Source organism: Panulirus ornatus, chromosome 68, assembly GCF_036320965.1.
Source record: "Panulirus ornatus isolate Po-2019 chromosome 68, ASM3632096v1, whole genome shotgun sequence".
Lineage (NCBI taxonomy): Eukaryota > Metazoa > Arthropoda > Malacostraca > Decapoda > Palinuridae > Panulirus > Panulirus ornatus.
Window position 1 is genome coordinate 3,222,170 of NC_092291.1, and position 20,002 is coordinate 3,242,171.

The 20,002-nt window shown below is 49.0% G+C and overlaps 1 protein-coding gene across 5 annotated transcripts in view; it reads left to right on the top strand.

The window, feature by feature from the left end:
* The window catches only part of wnd (Mitogen-activated protein kinase kinase kinase 13 wallenda), a 436,263-nt gene that overhangs the window by 26,139 nt on the left and 390,122 nt on the right, over positions 1–20,002 (top strand). For 2 of the 5 annotated variants that reach the window (XM_071659720.1, XM_071659724.1), the window contains exon 1: positions 19,393–19,609. The exons of the other annotated variants lie outside the window; for them this stretch is intronic. The gene's annotated coding sequence lies outside the window, so the exon portion shown is untranslated. Of the gene's footprint in view, positions 1–19,392; positions 19,610–20,002 lie in introns of those variants that run through there. 5 annotated transcript variants of the gene reach the window in all.

A 20,002-nucleotide genomic window follows, 5' to 3' on the forward strand; every position in this document is an offset into this window, starting at 1 on the left:
CAGAACACAACAACATTCACATTCATCACAGAGACACAACAACATTCACATTCAACACAGAGACACAACAACATTCACATTCAACACAGAGACACGACAACATTCACATTCACCACAGAGACACGACAACATTCACATTCAGCACAGACACGGTAACATTTACATTCAACACAGACACGACAGCATTCACATTTACCACAGAGACACAACAACATTCACATTCACCACAGAGACACAACAACATTCACATTCAACACATACACGACAGAATTCACATTTACCACAGAGACACAACAACATTCACATTCACCACAGACACAACAACATTCACATTCAACACAGACACAGCAACATTCACATTCCACACAGAGACACAACAACATTCACATTCATCACAGAGACACAACAACATTCACATTCAACACAGAGACACAACAACATTCACATTCAACACAGACACAGCAACATTCACATTCAACACAGAGACACAACAACATTCACATTCAACACAGAGACACAACAACATTCACATTCAACACAGAGACACAACAACATTCACATTCACCACAGAGACACAACAACATTCACATTCAGCACAGACACGGTAACATTCACATTCAACACAGACACAACAACATTCACATTCATCACAGAGACACAACAACATTCACATTCACCACAGAGACACAACAACATTCACATTCAACGCCTTTTCACACAGACACACAAACACATACACACAAACACAGACACACAAACACACACTCACAAACACAGACACAAACACAGACTCAAATATAGACACACAAACACAAACACACAAAAACTAGACATACAGCGACCCGCCTATCGTCTCAAACACTGGGTCAAGGGACCTAACCTGATCCCGGCCCCGCCCCGCCCCGCCCCGCCCCGACCAGCTCGACCGGAGTCTCAGCTGGCCTAATGTCCTAACCCCCCCGTCCCGGCCTAATGTCCTAACCCCCCCCCCCCCTCCAATTCCGTTCTGGCGGGAGTCTCAGCTGGCCTAATGTTCCTCCGCGCCTAGGTAGCGCTAGGAAAAGACGACAAAGACCCCATTCGTTCACACTCAGTCTCTAGCTGTCATGTAATAATGCACCGAAACCACAGCTTCCTTTCCACATCCAGGACCCTCAGTACTTTCCATGGTTTACCCCAGACGCTTCACATGCCCTGGTTCAATCCATTGACAGCACGTCGACCCCGGTATACCACATCGATCCAATTCACTCTATTCCTTGCCCGCCTTTCACCCTCCTGCTTGTACAGGCCCCGATCACTCGAAATCTTTTTCACTCCATCTTTCCACCTCCAATTTGGTCTCCAACTTCTCCTCGTTCCCTCCACCTCCGACACATATATCCTCTTGGTCAATCTTTCCTCACTCATTCTCTCCATGTGACCAAACCATTTCAAAACACCCTCTTCTGCTCTCTCAACCACGCTCTTTTTATTTCCACACATCTCTCTTACCCTTACATTACTTACTCGATCAAACCACCTCACACCACATATTGTCCTCAAACATCTCATTTCCAGCACATCCACCCTACTGCGCACAACTCTATCCATAGCCCACGCCTTGCAACCATACAACATTGTTGGAACCACTATTCCTTCAAACACACCCATTTTTGCTTTCCGAGATAATGTTCTCGACTTCCACACATTCTTCAAGGCTCCCAGGATTTTCGCCCCCTCCCCCCCCCCTATGATTCACTTCCGCTTCCATGGTTCCATCCACTGCCAAATCCACTCCCAGATATCTAAAACACTTCACTTCCTCCAGTTTTTCTCCATTCAAACTTACCTCCCAATTGACTTGACCCTCAACCCTACTGTACCTAATAACCTTGCTCTTATTCACATTTACTCTTAACTTTCTTCTTTCACACACTGTACCAAACTCAGTCACCAGCTTCTGCAGTTTCTCACATGAATCAGCCACCAGCGCTGTATCATCAGCGAACATCAACCGACTCACTTCCAAAGCTCTCTCACCCACAACAGACTGCATACTTGCCCCTCTTTCCAAAATTCTTGCATTCAGCTCCCTAACAACCCCATCCATAAACAAATTAAACAACCATGAAGACATCACACACCCCTGCCGCAAACCTACATTCACTGAGAACCAATCACTCTCCTCTCTTCCTACACGTACACATGCCTTACATCCTCGATAAAAACTTTTCACTGCTTCTAAAAACTTGCCTCCCACACCATATATTCTTAATACCTTCCACAGAGCATCTCTATCAACTCTATGATATGCCTTCTCCAGATCCATAACTGCTACATACAAATCCATTTGCTTTTCTAAGTATTTCTCACATACATTCTTCAAAGCAAACACCTGATCCACACATCCTCTACCACTTCTGAAACCACACTGCTCTACCCCAATCTGATGCTCTGTACATGCCTTCACCCTCTCAATCAATACCCTCCCATATAATTTACCAGGAATACTCAACAAACTTATACCTCTGTAATTTGAGCATTCACTCTTATCCCCTTTGCCTTTGTACAATGGCACTATGCACGCATTCCGCCAATCCTCAGGCACCTCACCATGAGTCATTTTTTTTTTTTTTTTTTTTTTTATACTTTGTCGCTGTCTCCCGCGTTTGCGAGGTAGCGCAAGGAAACAGACGAAAGAAATGGCCCCACCCCCCCCCATACACATGTACATACACACGTCCACACACGCAAATATACATACCTACACAGCTTTCCATGGTTTACCCCGGACGCTTCACATGCCTTGATTCAATCCACTGACAGCACGTCAACCCCTGTATACCACATCGCTCCAATTCACTCTATTCCTTGCCCTCCTTTCACCCTCCTGCATGTTCAGGCCCCGATCACACAAAATCCTTTTCACTCCATCTTTCCACCTCCAATTTGGTCTCCCTCTTCTCCTCGTTCCCTCCACCTCCGACACATATATCTCTTGGTCAATCTTTCCTCACTCATTCTCTCCATGTGCCCAAACCATTTCAAAAATCCCTCTTCTGCTCTCTCAACCACGCTCTTTTTATTTCCACACATCTCTCTTACCCTTCCGTTACTTACTCGATCAAACCACCTCACACCACACATTGTCCTCAAACATCTCATTTCCAGCACATCCATCCTCCTGCGCACAACTCTATCCATAGCCCACGCCTCGCAACCATACAACATTGTTGGAACTACTATTCCTTCAAACATACCCATTTTTGCTTTCCGGGATAATGTTCTCGACTTCCACACATTTTTCAAGGCTCCCAAAATTTTCGCCCCCTCCCCCACCCTATGATCCACTTCCGCTTCCATGGTTCCATCCGCTGACAGATCCACTCCCAGATATCTAAAACACTTCACTTCCTCCAGTTTTTCTCCATTCAAACTCACCTCCCAATTGACTTGACCCTCAACCCTACTGTACCTAATAACCTTGCTCTTATTCACATTTACTCTTAACTTTCTTCTTCCACACACTTTACCAAACTCCGTCACCAGCTTCTGCAGTTTCTCACATGAATCCGCCACCAGCGCTGTATCATCAGCGAACAACAACTGACTCACTTCCCAAGCTCTCTCATCCCCAACAGACTTCATACTTGCCCCTCTTTCCAAGACTCTTGCATTTACCTCCCTAACAACCCCATCCATAAACAAATTAAACAACCATGGAGACATCACACACCCCTGCCGCAAACCTACATTCACTGAGAACCAATCACTTTCCTCTCTTCCTACACGTACACATGCCTTACATCCTCGATAAAAACTTTTCACTGCTTCTAACAACTTGCCTCCCACACCATATATTCTTAATACCTTCCACAGAGCATCTCTATCAACTCTATCATATGCCTTCTCCAGATCCATAAATGCTACATACAAATCCATTTGCTTTTCTAAGTATTTCTCGCATACATTCTTCAAAGCAAACACCTGATCCACACATCCTCTACATTAAATAACCTTACCAACCAGTCAACAATACAGTCACCCCCTTTTTTAATAAATTCCACTGCAATACCATCCAAACCTGCTGCCTTGCCGGCTTTCATCTTCCGCAAAGCTTTCACTACCTCTTCTCTGTTTACCAAATCATTTTCCCTCACCCTCTCACTTTGCACACCACCTCGACCAAAACACCCTATATCTGCCACTCTATCATCAAACACATTCAACAAACCTTCAAAATACTCACTCCATCTCCTTCTCACATCACCACTACTTGTTTTCACCTCCTCATTTGCGCCCAGTCCTCTGTTCTTAACGCTCCCTCGCTAATGCGGGAAATGGCGAATAGTTTGAAAAAAAAAAAAAAAAAAATATATATATATATATATATATATATATATATATATATATATATATATATATATATATACATATATATATATATATATATATATATATATATATATATATATGTATATATATATATATATATATATATATATATATATATATATATATATATATATATATATATATATATATATGCATGTATGTATATATATATATATATATATATATATATATATATATATATATATATATATATATATATATATATATATATACATATATTTTTTTTCTTTTTTTTTGCTTTGTCGCTGTCTCCCGCGTTTGCGAGGTAGCGCAAGGAAACAGACGAAAGAAATGGCCCAACCCACCCCCATACACATGTATATACATACGTCCACACACGCAAATATACATACCTACACAGCTTTCCATGGTTTACCCCAGACGCTTCACATGCCCTGATTCAATCCACTGACAGCACGTCAACCCCGGTATACCACATCGATCCAATTCACTCTATTCCTGCCCTCCTTTCACCCTCCTGCATGTCCAGGCCCCGATCACACAAAATCTTTTTCACTCCATCTTTCCACCTCCAATTTGGTCTCCCACTTCTCGTTCCCTCCACCTCCGACACATATATTCTCTTGGTCAACCTTTCCTCACTCATTCTCTCCATGTGCCCAAACCATTTCAAAACACCCTCTTCTGCTCTCTCAACCACGCTCTTTTTATTTCCACACATCTCTCTTACCCTTACGTTACTTACTCGATCAAACCACCTCACACCACACATTGTCCTCAAACATCTCATATATATATATATATATATATATATATATATATATATATATATATATATATATATATATATATATATATATATATATATATATATATATATATACGTATATATATGGTAAAGTGTGTGACAGGAGAAAGCTGAGAGAATATTTGAATAAGAGCAAGGTTATTAGGTACAGTAGGGTTGAGGGACAAGTCAACTGGGAGGTACGTTTGAATGGAGAAAAACTGGAGGAAATGAAGTGTTTTCGATATCTGGGAGTGGATTTGGCAGCGGATGGAACCATGGAAGCGGAAGTGAATCATAGGGTGGGGGAGGGGGGAAAGTTCTGGGAGCGTCGAAAAATGTGTGAAAGGCGAGAACGTTATCTCGGAAAGCAAAAAAGGGTATGTTTGAAGTAAGAGAAGTTCCGACAATGTTATATGGTTGCGAGGCGTGGGCTACAGACAGTGTTGTGCGGAGGAGGGTGGATGTGTTGGAAATCAGATGTTTGAGGACAATATGTGGTGTGAGGTGGTTTGATCGAGTAAGTAATGAAAGGGTAAAGGAAATGTGTGGTAATAAAAAGAGTGTAGTTGAGAGAGCAGAAGAGGGTGTTTTGAAATGCTTTGGTCACATGGAGAGAATAAGTGAGGAAACATTGACAACCCTACTGTACCTAATAAGCTTGCTTTTATTCACATTTACTCTCAGCTTTCTTCTTTCACACACTTTACCAAACTCAGTCACCAGCTTCTACAGTTTCTCACACGATTCAGCCACAAGCGCTGTATCATCAGCGAACAACTGACTCACTTCCCAAGCTCACAGATCAACAACTCACTGCTCACTTGCCTCTCTTTCCAAAACTCTTGCATTCACCTACCTAACAACCCCATCCATAAACAAATTAATCAATCATGGAGACATCACACCCTCCTGCCACAAACCAACATTCACTGAACACCAATCACTTTCCTCTCTTCCTACACGTACACATGCCTTACATTCTCGATAAAAACTTTTCACTGCTTCTAACAACTTGCCTCGCACACCATATATTCTTAATACCTTCCACAGAGCATCTCTATCAACGCTATCATATGCCTTATCCAGATCCATAAATGCTACATACAAATCCATTTGCTTTTCTACGTATTTCTCACATACATTCTTCAAAGAAAACACCTGATCCACACATCCTCTACCACTTCTGAAACCACACTGCTCTTCCCCAATCTAATGCTCTGTACATGCCTTCACCCTCTCAATCAATACCCTCCCATATAATTTACCAGGAATATATATATATATATATATATATATATATATATATATATATATATATATATATATATATATATATATATATATATATATATATATATATATATATATATATATTTTTTTTTTTTTTTTTTTTTTTTATACTTTGTCGCTGTCTCCCGCGTTTGCGAGGTAGCGCAAGGAAACAGACGAAAGAAATGGCCCCCCCCCCCATACACACGTACATACACACGTCCACACACGCAAATATACATACCTACACAGCTTTCCATGGTTTACCCCAGACGCTTCACATGCCTTGATTCAGTCCACTGACAGCACGTCAACCCCTGTATACCACATCGCTCCAATTCACTCTATTCCTTGCCCTCCTTTCACCCTCCTGCATGTTCAGGCCCCGATCACACAAAATCTTTTTCACTCCATCTTTCCACCTCCAATTTGGTCTCCCTCTTCTCCTCGTTCCCTCCACCTCCGACACATATATCCTCTTGGTCAATCTTTCCTCACTCATTCTCTCCATGTGCCCAAACCATTTCAAAACACCCTCTTCTGCTCTCTCAACCACGCTATTTTTATTTCCACACATCTCTCTTACCCTTACGTTACTTACTCGATCAAACCACCTCACACCACACATTGTCCTCAAACATCTCATTTCCAGCACATCCATCCTCCTGCGCACAACTCTATCCATAGCCCACGCCTCGCAACCATACAACATTGTTGGAACCACTATTCCTTCAAACATACCCATTTTTGCTTTCCGAGATAATGTTCTCGACTTCCACACATTTTTCAAGGCTCCCAAAATTTTCGCCCCCTCCCCCACCCTATGATCCACTTCCGCTTCCATGGTTCCATCCGCTGACAGATCCACTCCCAGATATCTAAAACACTTCACTTCCTCCAGTTTTTCTCCATTCAAACTCACCTCCCAATTGACTTGACCCTCCACCCTACTGTACCTAATAACCTTGCTCTTATTCACATTTACTCTTAACTTTCTTCTTCCACACACTTTACCAAACTCAGTCACCAGCTTCTGCAGTTTCTCACATGAATCAGCCACCAGCGCTGTATCATCAGCGAACAACAACTGACTCACTTCCCAAGCTCTCTCATCCCCAACAGACTTCATACTTGCCCCTCTTTCCAGGACTCTTGCATTTACCTCCCTACCAACCCCATCCATAAACAAATTAAACAACCACGGAGACATCACACACCCCTGCCGCAAACCTACATTCACTGAGAACCAATCACTTTCCTCTCTTCCTACACGTACACATGCCTTACATCCTCGATAAAAACTTTTCACTGCTTCTAACAACTTGCCTCCCACACCATATATTCTTAATACCTTCCACAGAGCATCTCTATCAACTCTATCATATGCCTTCTCCAGATCCATAAATGCTACATACAAATCCATTTGCTTTTCTAAGTATTTCTCACATACATTCTTCAAAGCAAACACCTGATCCACACATCCTCTACCACTTCTGAAACCGCACTGCTCTTCCCCAATCTGATGCTCTGTACATGCCTTCACCCTCTCAATCAATACCCTCCCATATAATTTACCAGGAATACTCAACAAACTTATACCTCTGTAATTTGAGCACTCACTCTTATCCCCTTTGCCTTTGTACAATGGCACTATGCACGCATTCCGCCAATCCTCAGGCACCTCACCATGAGTCATACATACATTAAATAACCTTACCAACCAGTCAACAATACAGTCACCCCCCTTTTTAATAAATTCCACTGCAATACCATCCAAACCTGCTGCCTTGCCGGCTTTCATCTTCCGCAAAGCTTTCACTACCTCTTCTCTGTTTAATTTATTTATTTTGCTTTGTCGCTATCGCCCGCGTTAGCGAGGTAGCGCAAGGAAACAGACGAAAGAATGGCCCAACCCGCCCACATACACATGTATATACCTACAGGTCCACACACGCAAATATACATACCTATACATCTCAATGTACACATATATATACACACACAGACATATACATATATACACATGCACATAATTCATACTGTCTGCATTTATTTATTCCCATCGCCACCTCGCCACACATGGAATAACATCCCCCTCCCCCCTCAGGTGTGCGAAGTAGCGCTAAGAAAAGACACCAAAGGCCCCATTCGTTCACACTCAGTCTCTAGCTGTCATGCAATAATGCACCGAAACCACAGCTCCCTTTCCACATCCAGGCCCCACATAACTTTCCATGGTTTATCCCAGACGCTTCACATCCCCTGGTTCAATCCATTGACAGCACGTTGACCCCGGTATACCACATTGTTCCAATTCACTCTATTCCTTGCACGGGAACATTGATGAAGGGGGCAAAAACGGAGGTGATAACAGATAGTGATGAAGTGAGGAGGAGATGGAGGGAGTACTTTGAAGGAACTCTAGATATGTTTGACAGAGTGGTAGATGTAGAGTGTTTTGGTTGGGGTGGTATGCGAAGTGAGAGTCACGGAGAATGGTTTGTTGAAGAGAAGAGGTGATGAAATGCGGCATGGCGGTTGGAGTGGCTGGTATTGCAGTTGAATTCATTAAGAGATGGGGTGAATGTGTTGTTGACTGGTTGGAAAGGATATTCATTGTATGTATGGGTTTTGGTGAAGTGCCTGAGGATTAGCGGAATGCATGCATAGTGCCATTGTATAAAGGCAAATGGGATAAAGGTGAGTGTTCAAACTACAGAGGTACACCTGATAAGTTCTTTGGGAGGATATTGACTGAGAGGGTGAAAACGTGGATATAGCATCAGATTGGGAGGAGCAGTGTAGTTTCAGAAATGGTGGGGGATATATAGATCAGGTGTTTGCTGTGAAGAATGTGTATGAGAAACACTTAGAAAACAAAAGAATTTGTATGTGGCATTTATGGATCTGGAGAAGGCGTATGATAGGATGGATAGAGATGCTTTGTGGGAGGTTTTACGAGTATATGGTGTGGGAGGTAAGCTGCTAGAAGCAGTGAGAGGTTTTATCAAGGGTGTACGAGAAGGAAAAGAGGAGAGTGATTGGTTTCCAGTGAAGTTTGGTCTGCGGCAGGAGTGTGTGATGTCACCATTGCTGTTTAATTTGTTTATGGATGGGGTGGTGAGCGAGGAGAATACAAGAGTCTTGGAGAGAGGGGCGAGTATGCAGTCTGTGGGGGGATATGAGGGCCTGGGAAGTGAGCCAGTTGTTGTTTGCCGGTGATGCAGCACTGGTGGCAGATTTGAGTGAGACTCTGCAGAAGTTGGAGACTGAGTTTTGGAAGACTGTGTAAAAGGAGATAGTTGAGAGTAAATGTGAGTAAGAGCAAGGTTATTAAGTTCAGTAGGGTTGAGGGACAAGTTGATTGAGATATAATTTTCAACGGAGAAAGATTGGAGAAAGTGAGATTTTTTTTAGATATCTGGGGGTGGACTTAGCAGCGATTGGAACCAAGGAAGTGGAAGTGAGTCATAGGGTGGGGGAGGGGGTGAAGGTTCTGGGACCAAAGAATGTGTGGAAAGGGAGGGCAAAAATAGGTATGTCTGAAGGAATAGTAGTTCCAACAATATTACACGGTTGCAAAGCATAGGCTATAGATAGGGTTGTGCGGAGGAGGGTGAATGTATTGGAAATGAAATGTTTGAGGACAATATGTAGAGTGAAGTGGCTCGACTGAGTATGTAATGAAAGGGTAAGAGAGATGTGTGGAAATATAAAGAGTGTGGTTAAGAGAGTATAGGAGGGTGTGTTGAAATTGTTTGGTCGTATGGTGAGAATGAGTGACGAAAGGTTGACAAAGAGGATATATGTGTCAGAGGTGAAGGGAACACGGAGAAAAGGGAGACCAAATTGGAGATGGAAAGATGGGGTGAAAAGATCTTGAGTGATCGGGGCGTGAACATGCAGGAGGGTGAACGGCCTTCCACAAAGCATCTCTGTCAACTCTACTATATGCCTTCTCCAGATCCAGAAATGCTACATACAAATCCATCTGTTTTTCTAAGTATTTCTCACACATATTCTTCAAGGTAGAAACCTGATCCACACATCCTCTACCACTTCTGAAACCACACTGCTCTTCCCCAGTCTGAATCTCTGTACATGCCTTCACCCACTCAGTCAATACCGTTCCGTACAGTTTTCCAGGAATACTCAACAAACTTATGCCTCTGTAGTTTGAACACTCTCCATTACCCCCTTTGAGTTTATACAGTGGCACCATACAAGTACTCCGCCATTGGTTAGGCATTTCATCAAGATCAGTACATTCGTTTATTGAATATCCTTACCAACCAATCTACAGATCCTTAGGTACTTCTCCAAGATCCATACATATATTGAATGTCCTTACCCACCAGGCAACATCAGTTACCCCCTTTCTTGATAAATTCAACTACAATACCATCCACTTCCGCCTCCTCGCCGCATTTCATCTTACGTAAGGCTTTCAGCACCTCTTCTCTCTTCGTCAAACCTCTCTCCAAGACTCTCTCGCTTCGAATACCACACCGGCCAAAACACCCTACATCTGCCACTTTATCATCAAACACATTAAAAAATCCTTCAAAATGCTCACTCCATCTCCACTTCACTTCATCACTGTCTGTTATCACTTCCCCTTTTTTTCCCCTTCATAGATGTTCCCATTTGTTCTCTTTTCTTTCGCAAATTTTTACCTCCTTCCAAAACATCTTTGTATTCTCCCTGAAGTTTCATGATACTCTCTCGCCCCAACTCTCATTTGCCCTCTTTTTTTACCCCTGCACCTTCCCCTTGACCTCCTGCCGCTTTCTCTGTACTTCTCCCAGTCATTTGCACTCTTTCCTTGTAAGTACCACCCAAATGTCTCTCTTTTTTCTTTCACAAACAACTTTACTTCTTCATTCCACCACCCCCTATCCTTTCTAATCTGCCCATCTCCCACCCTTTGCATGCCACATGCATCTCTTGTAAATACCATTAATGCTTACCTAAAATCTCCTATTCCTCACCCACTCTTTTCGCTTCATTTGCTCTCGCTTTTTGCCAATCTACTCTCAATCTCTCCTGGTGTTTCTTCACACAATTTTCCTTTCCAAGCTCACTTATTCTCACCACGCTCTTCTCCCTGACATATTTCCTCTTTTATCAAAACTATATAGCTTCACCCTTGCTTCCACAAGATAGTATCTAGACACCCCACCAGCTGTAACTCTCATCACGTTTACATCCAAAAGTCTCTCTTTTACAAGCCTATTAATAAATATGTAATCTAATAATGCCAGTTGAATATCTCTCCTACTCACATGCGTAGAATTGTGTATATCTCTCTTTTTGAACCAGGTATTCCCAATCACCATTCTTTTTTTCTCAGCATACAACTCCACAAGCACTTCATTTCCATTCATAACACTGAATACCCCATGCGAACCAATAATACACTCAACTGCCACATTACTGACCTTTGCATTTGAATCACTCATCACTAATACACACTCACTCAGCTGCTTCCCAAATATTTTCATCTCATAATTTTTCTTCTCATTACTAGGTGCATAAGTACCCATCTTTCGCCAACGACTTTCAGTTATACCCATATCAATGAAGAATTTACTTCCTTACACTCTGTCACACACTCCCATAACTGCTTGAAGAGTAGTGCTACTCCTCCTTAGCTCTTGTCCTCTCACCAACTCTGATTTTACTCCGTAGACATTTCCCAAACATTCTTCCTCTTTACCCTTGAGCTTCGTTTCACTTAGAGCCAGAACATCCACGTTTCTTTTCTCAAACACATTACCTATCTCTCCTTTCTTCTCATTTGGTTACGTCCACACGCATTTAGACACCCCAATCTGAACCTTCAAGGAGTAGGAGCACTCCCCGCCTGGCTCCTTTTTCTGTTTTCTCTTTTATTAATTGAAATACAAGAATGGGAGGGTTCCCCCCACCCCAACCCCCCACTCCCGCCCCATTTAGTCGCCTTCCACAACACGCAGGGAATGCGGAGGTAGGTAGAATTCTTTATCCCTTGCCTGTATATAGTGTGTTAATGATACGTTCTTTATTAAGGCTTTCACTTGCCCTAGGCATCTTAGTTAAGATAAAAAGAAAAATATTGGCTTGTGTTGGTATAGCATGTTCCTACCGTGTATGTGTGTGTGGCAAACAATTGCTTATTCCTAACGAATTCCTTATGGTACACAGCTCTGCATTACCTACCCCGTTGAAAGGCAACCCATCTTTGGCAAACATGATCTTGTCTTCATTGAAACTATAACATTAATCTTTGTACCTCGGCCCAATTTTCTATCTCTCTGCAAGCAGAACTTTTACCCACTTTGCTCTTATCCTTTTACCTTCATACTGTACTGGTCACTAATACTTTGTCTAAAATGAAGCGATTTTCATGTTATGTTGTCGAGAATGTTTAGTATTTGAAACACTTTGTTAGATCTCAAAGTGTGAGCTGATTCAGTTTCTTTAGAGTGAATAACTTTCGGTGTTTACATTTGACCTCATAAGGTTTACTATGAATGCAGCCATTAGTCTGTACGTCACTCTGGTTTATCTGATCAGTTTCTGTGACAGAACTGAACAGTGTATTATACAGATGTGTCCTGACCAGGGCGTTATAACAGGCTAAGTAAGGTATCCTTTGTTTGAAAGTCAGTATGTGTAGTCAGTATTGCTAGTCTCGTGTTGGCTTATCATGCACAGTTAGGCGTTGCGTTACGTAATTAAGGCCATTATTGGTAATCACTTCAAGGCCGTTTTCTTCGTCTGCATCCAGCAGTGATTTATCGTGCGATTTATATTCGCGATTTACGTGTTTTGGCGCCAAAACTCCATGACTTTGCATTTGTCTGTGTTGAAAACTCTCACCTCCCTCACCCTTGACATTACCTGGCCTCCCTCATCCCCTGTCATACCCCGCCTTCATCATCCCCAGCCATACCCCCGCCTCCTATAGCCCCTACCATATCCCTGCCTCCTTCATCCCCTATCATAACCCCGCCTCCCTCACCCCTGCCTTAACCTGCCTCCCTCACTCCTGCCATAACCCCGCCTTCTTCTTCCCCTGCCATAACCCCGCCCCCTCTCATCCCCTGCCATACCCTGCCTCCCCCACCCCTGACATTTCCCCGTCTTTCCCTATCCCCTGTCACATCCCGCCTCCCTCACCCTGATATTTCTCCGTCTCCCTGATTCCCTGCCATACCCCGCCTCCCTCACCCCTGACATTTCCCCGTCTCCTTGATCCCCTGCCATACCCCACCTCCCTCTCCCCTGACATTTTCCCCGTCTCCCTCATCCCCTACCATACCCCGCCTCCCTCACCCCTAACATTTCCCCGTCTCCCTCATCCCCTGCCATAACCCCGCCTCCCTCATCCCCTACCAAAACCATGCCTCCTTTATCCCCTGCCATACCCCGCCTCCCTCATCCCCTGCCATAATCCTGCCTCCTTCACCCCTGACATTTTCCCGTCTCTCTCATCTCCTACCAAATCCCCACTTCCCTCATCCCCTGTCATATCCATGCCTCCCTCATCCCCTGCCATACACCGCCTCACTCACCCCTGTTATACCCCTGCCTCCCTCATCTCCTGCCATAAACCCGCCTTCCTCATCCCTTGCCATACCCCCGTCTCACTCATCCCCTGACATAACCCCGCGTCCTCACCCCCTTCCATACCCACGTCTTATTCATCCCCTGTCACACCCCGCCTCCTTCCCTCGTCACCTCACCCCGTACCCACACCTCCTTAACCCTACCATGCCTTGCTTGCATCACCCCTTCATACCCCCCCTCCCTCACCTTCACCGTACCCCATCTCTCCCTCACCTTCACCGTGCCCCACCTCTCCCTCACCTTCACCGTGCCCCACCTCTCCCTCACCTTCACCGTGCCCCACCTCTCCCTCACCTCCACCGTGCCCCACCCCTCCCTCACCTTCACCGTACCCCCTCACCTTCACCGTACCCCATCTCTCCCTCACCTTCACCGTACCCCACCCCTCCCTCACCTTCACCATGCCTCACCTCTCCCTCACCGTCACCGTACCCCCTCCCTCACATTCACCGTACCCCACCTCTCCCTCATCTTCACCGTGCCCCACCTCTCCCTCACCTCCACCGTGCCCCACCTCTCCCTCACCTTCACCGTACCCCATCTCTCCCTCACCTTCACCGTACCCCCCCCTCACCTTCACCGTATCCCATCTCTCCCTCACCTTCACCGTACCCCACCCATCCCTCACCTTCACCATGCCTCACCTCTCCCTCACCTTCATGGTACCCCACCTCTCCCTCACCTTCACCGTACCCCCCCTCTCCCTCACCTTCACCGTACCCCACCCCTCCCTCACCTTCACCGTACCCCCGCTCCCTCACCTTCACCGTAACCCCCCTCCCTCACCTCCACCGTACCCCACCTCTCCCTCACCTTCACCGTACCCCCTCTCCCTCACCTTCACCGTACCCCCCTCTCCCTCACCTTCACCGTACCCCCTCTCCCTCACCTCCACCGTACCCCCCCTCTCCCTCACCTTCACCGTACCCCCCTCTCCCTCACCTCCACCGTACCCCACCCCTCCCTCACCTTCACCGTACCCCCCTCCCTCACCTTCACCGTACCCCCCTCTCCCTCACCTCCACCGTACCCCACCCCTCCCTCACCTTCACCGTACCCCCCCTCTCCCTCACCTCACCGTACCCCACCCCTCCCTCACCTTCACCGTACCCCCCCTCCCTCACCTTCACCGTACCCCCCTCTCCCTCACCTCCACCGTACCCCACCCCTCCCTCACCTTCACCGTACCCCCCCTCTCCCTCACCGTCACCGTACCCCCCTCCCTCACCTTCACCGTACCCCCCTCTCCCTCACCTTCACCGTACCCCACCTCTCCCTCACCTTCACCGTACCCCACCTCTCCCTCACCTTCACCGTACCCCCCCTCTCCCTCACCTTCACCGTACCCCACCCCTCCCTCACCTTCACCATGCCTCACCTCTCCCTCACCGTCACCGAACCCCCCCCTCCCTCACCTTCACCGTACCCCCCCTCTCCCTCACCTTCACCGTAACCCCCCCTCACCTTCAACGTACCCCCCCCTCCCCTCCACCGTACCCCATCTCTCCCTCACCTTCACCGTACCCCCCCTCCCTCACCTTCACCGTACCCCACCTCTCCCTCACCTTCACCGTACCCCCCCTCTCCCTCACCTTCACCGTACCCCCCCTCCCTGACCTTCACCGTACCCCCCCTCTCCCTCACCTTCACCGTACCCACCTCCCTCACCTTCACCGTACCCCCCCTCCCTCACCTTCACCGTACCCCCCCTCCCTCACCTTCACCGTACCCCACCTCTCCCTCACCTTCACCGTACCCCACCTCTCCCTCACCTTCACCGTACCCCACCTCTCCCTCACCTTCACCGTACCCCACCCTCTCCCTCACCTTCACCGTACCCCACTCTCCTCACCTTCACCGTACCCCCTCTCCTCCCTTCACCGTCACTCTCCCACCTATACCGTACCCCACCTCTCCCTCACCTTCACCGTGCCTCACCTCTCCCTCACCTTCACCGTACCCCACCTCTGCCTCACCGTCACCGTACCCCGCCTCTCCCTCACCTCCACCGTACCCCACCTCTCCCTCACCTTCACCGTACCCCCCCCTCTCCTCACCTTCACCGTACCCCCCCTCCCTGACCTTCACCGTACCCCCCTCCCTCACCTTCACCGTGCCCCCCCTCTCCCTCACCTTCACCGTACCCCACCTCTCCCTCACCTTCACCGTACCCCATCTCTCCCTCACCTTCACCGTGCCCCACCTCTCCCTCACCTTCACCGTACCCCACCTCTCCCTCACCTTCACCGTGCCTCACCTCTCCCTCACCTTCACCGTACCCCATCTCTCCCTCACCTTCACCGTGCCCCACCTCTCCCTCACCTTCACCGTACCCCACCTCTCCCTCACCTTCACCGTGCCTCACCTCTCCCTCACCTTCACCGTACCCCCCTCCCTCACCGTCACCGTACCCCCCCTCCCTCACCTCCACCGTACCCCCCTCCCTCACCTTCACCCGTACCCCCCCTCTCCCTCACCCTCCACCGTACCCCCCCTCCCTCACCTTCACCGTACTCCCCTCTCCCTCACCTTCACCGTACCCCCCTCTCCCTCACCTTCACCGTACCCCCCTCTCCCTCACCTTCACCGTACCCCCCTCTCCCTCACCATCACCGTACCTCCCCTCTCCCTCACCTTCACCGTACCCCCCCCTCTCCCTCACTTTCACCGTACCCCCCTCTCCCTCACCTTCACCGTACCCCACCTCTCCCTTACCTTCACTGTGCCCCACCCCTCCCTCACCTTCATCGTACCCCACCTCTCCCTCACCTTCACCGTACCCCACCTCTCCCTCACCTTCACCGTACCCCCCTCTCCCTCACCTCCACCGTACCCCACCTCTCCCTCACCTTCACCGTACCCCACCTCTCCCTCACCTTCACCGTACCCCCCTCTCCCTCACCTCTACCGTACCCCCCTCTCCCTCACCTTCACCGTGCCCCACCTCTCCCTCACCTCCACCGTACCCCCCCTCTCCCTCACCTTCACCGTACCCCACCTCTCCCTCACCTTCACCGTACCCCCCTCTCCCTCACCTTCACCGTACCCCATCTCTCCCTCACCTTCACCGTACCCACCCTCTCCCTCACCTCCACCGTGCCCCACCTCTCCCTCACCTCCACCGTGCCTCACCTCTCCCTCACCTTCACCGTGCCCCACCTCTCCCTCACCTTCACCGTACCCCACCTCTCCCTCACCTCCACCGTACCCCACCTCTCCCTCACCTCCACCGTGCCCACCTCTCCCTCACCTTCACCGTGCCCCACCTCTCCCTCACCTCCACCGTACCCCCCCTCTCCCTCACCTTCACCGTACCCACCCTCTCCCTCACCTCCACCGTGCCCCACCTCTCCCTCACCTTCACCGTGCCCCACCTCTACCTCACCTTCACCGTGCCCCACCTCTCCCTCACCTCCACCGTGCCCCACCTCTCCCTCACCTTCACCGTGCCCCACCTCTCCCTCACCTTCACCGTGCCCCACCTCTCCCTCACCTCCACCGTGCCCCACCTCTCCCTCACCTTCACCGTGCCCCACCTCTCCCTCACCTCCACCGTGCCCCACCTCTCCCTCACCTCCACCGTGCCCCACCTCTCCCTCACCTTCACCGTGCCCCACCTCTCCCTCACCTCCACCTTACCCCCCCTCTCCCTCACCTCCACCGTACCCCACCTCTCCCTCACCGTCACCGTACCCCCCTCTCCCTCACCTCCACCGTGCCTCACCTCTCCCTCACCTCCACCGTGCCCCACGTCTCCCTCACCTCCACCGTACCCCACCTCTCCCTCACCTTCACCGTGCCCACCTCTCCCTCACCTCCACCGTACCCCACCTCTCCCTCACCTCCACCGTACCCCACCTCTCCCTCACCTTCACCGTACCCCACCTCTCCCTCACCTCCACCGTACCCCACCTCTCCCTCACCTCCACCGTACCCCACCTCTCCCTCACCTCCACCGTGCCCCACCTCTCCCTCACCTCCACCGTACCCCACCTCTCCCTCACCTTCACCGTGCCCCACCTCTCCCTCACCTCACCGTACCCCACCTCTCCCTCACCTCCACCGTACCCCACCTCTCCCTCACCTTCACCGTACCCCACCTCTCCCTCACCTTCACCGTGCCCCACCTCTCCCTCACCTTCACCGTGCCCCACCTCTCCCTCACCTCCACCGTGCCCCACCTCTCCCTCACCTCCACCGTACCCCATTTCTCCCTCACCTTCACCGTACCCCACCTCTCCCTCACCTCCACCGTGCCCCACCTCTCCCTCACCTTCACCGTACCCCACCTCTCCCTCACCTTCACCGTGCCCCACCTCTCCCTCACCTCCACCGTGCCTCACCTCTCCCACACCTTCACCGTACCCCACCTCTCCCTCACTTCCACCGTGCCTCACCTCTCCCACACCTTCACCGTGCCCCACCTCTCCCTCACCTCCACCGTGCCTCACCTCTCCCACACCTTCACCGTGCCCCACCTCTCCCTCACCTCCACCGTGCCTCACCTCTCCCACACCTTCACCGTGCCCCCGTCTCGCTAACCATCCCCCATGCCCCCTGCCTCCATCACTCCTTCAAACCCCGTCTCCCTCATCTCCACCGTACCCTGTCTCTCTCGCCCCAGCATACCCCCGCCTCCATTACCTACATACCTTCGTCTCCCTCACCCCTGCCGTACCCGCTCCTCCCTCACCCCTGCCGTACCCGCTCCTCCCTCACCCCCGCCGTACCCGCTCCTCCCTCACCCCCACCGTACCCGCTCCTCCCTCACCCCACCGTACTCTCGTCTCTCCCACCCTGCCATACACCATGGTCCGCCTCTGTAAACAGGCCATTTCTGGCGGACAATAGTGTGTGGGTGGTGGGGATGGGGGGGGGGGGGAGACACCGCAGGTGTGTGTGTGTGTGTGTGTGTGTGTGTGTGTGTGTGTGTGTGACCCCTGCATCTGAGGTGGCACGTCGACGGTCCAGGCCCACACACCCCACACGCCGCTGCACGTTCTACTTGACAAGTCCTCCAGATAACAGAGATAAGAAAGTCAGGCGAGACACTCCCACGATGAAATGGTACGAGTTATTTATCTGTGTGACACATCTTGGATTACTGTGATAGTATTGGTGTCCGGACCCCGTGTGATGCTCACCTCACTCATACAAACGATATTGTTGATCGCTTCTCTGCAAGACGCCCTCACGAGAAAACCTGAACAGGTAAACAAAGAGTGAGAGTAAATCTAGAACTCAGGAAAAAATTGCATATGTCATTACCTTTTCCGCCGCCGTTTGAGTTTGTTGTGGTCAGGTAACATCTGGCAACGTGTGCAGCCATGCGGCACAAGTGGCAACCACCTCCCACTCGCCCTCTCGCGGCCAGTGTACGAGTTACTCTCTCAGTGGTCGCACAGTGATGTTGTTTTGTTGGTGATGGCTATATAAGCCCGTTTCGTGATTACTCTGGGATATAGTGATATTTCTACTACTTCAGTTTCTGTATAAGATTACCATAGTGGATATACGAGGTTCATCAGTTGGCCGAGCACCATGGCTGTGAAGGAAGGTACACCGTAACAAAAGCAGGTGAGTTCCCATTATAATTGTACTCCGTATTACTGAATCCCGTAAAACCTGGAGAGTTTATTTCTGCAGAGTGACGACAGCTTAACCTAGTGTGAAGGCCAGAGTTCACAGTAGTTCAGAGAACTTTCAGTTTGTGAGTGGTGGTCATATGGCGGAGATGAGAGCTACGCTGGACACTCACCCACCGTAACGAGGCTGCACCATGACTTTTGCAACCTCAGGTGCTCCAGCCTCGCTCTCACGCTCCTTTGTCTCTGATTGTTGGCTGATATACCGCCATGCAGGTGTGCATGTTCATGCTGGGGAGTGTATATGGAGGAGATGGACGCGCATATATTGTGGTGTAGGGGAGGGAGGTGGCGCTGGCCAACCTGGCGGGTTATATATTGATCT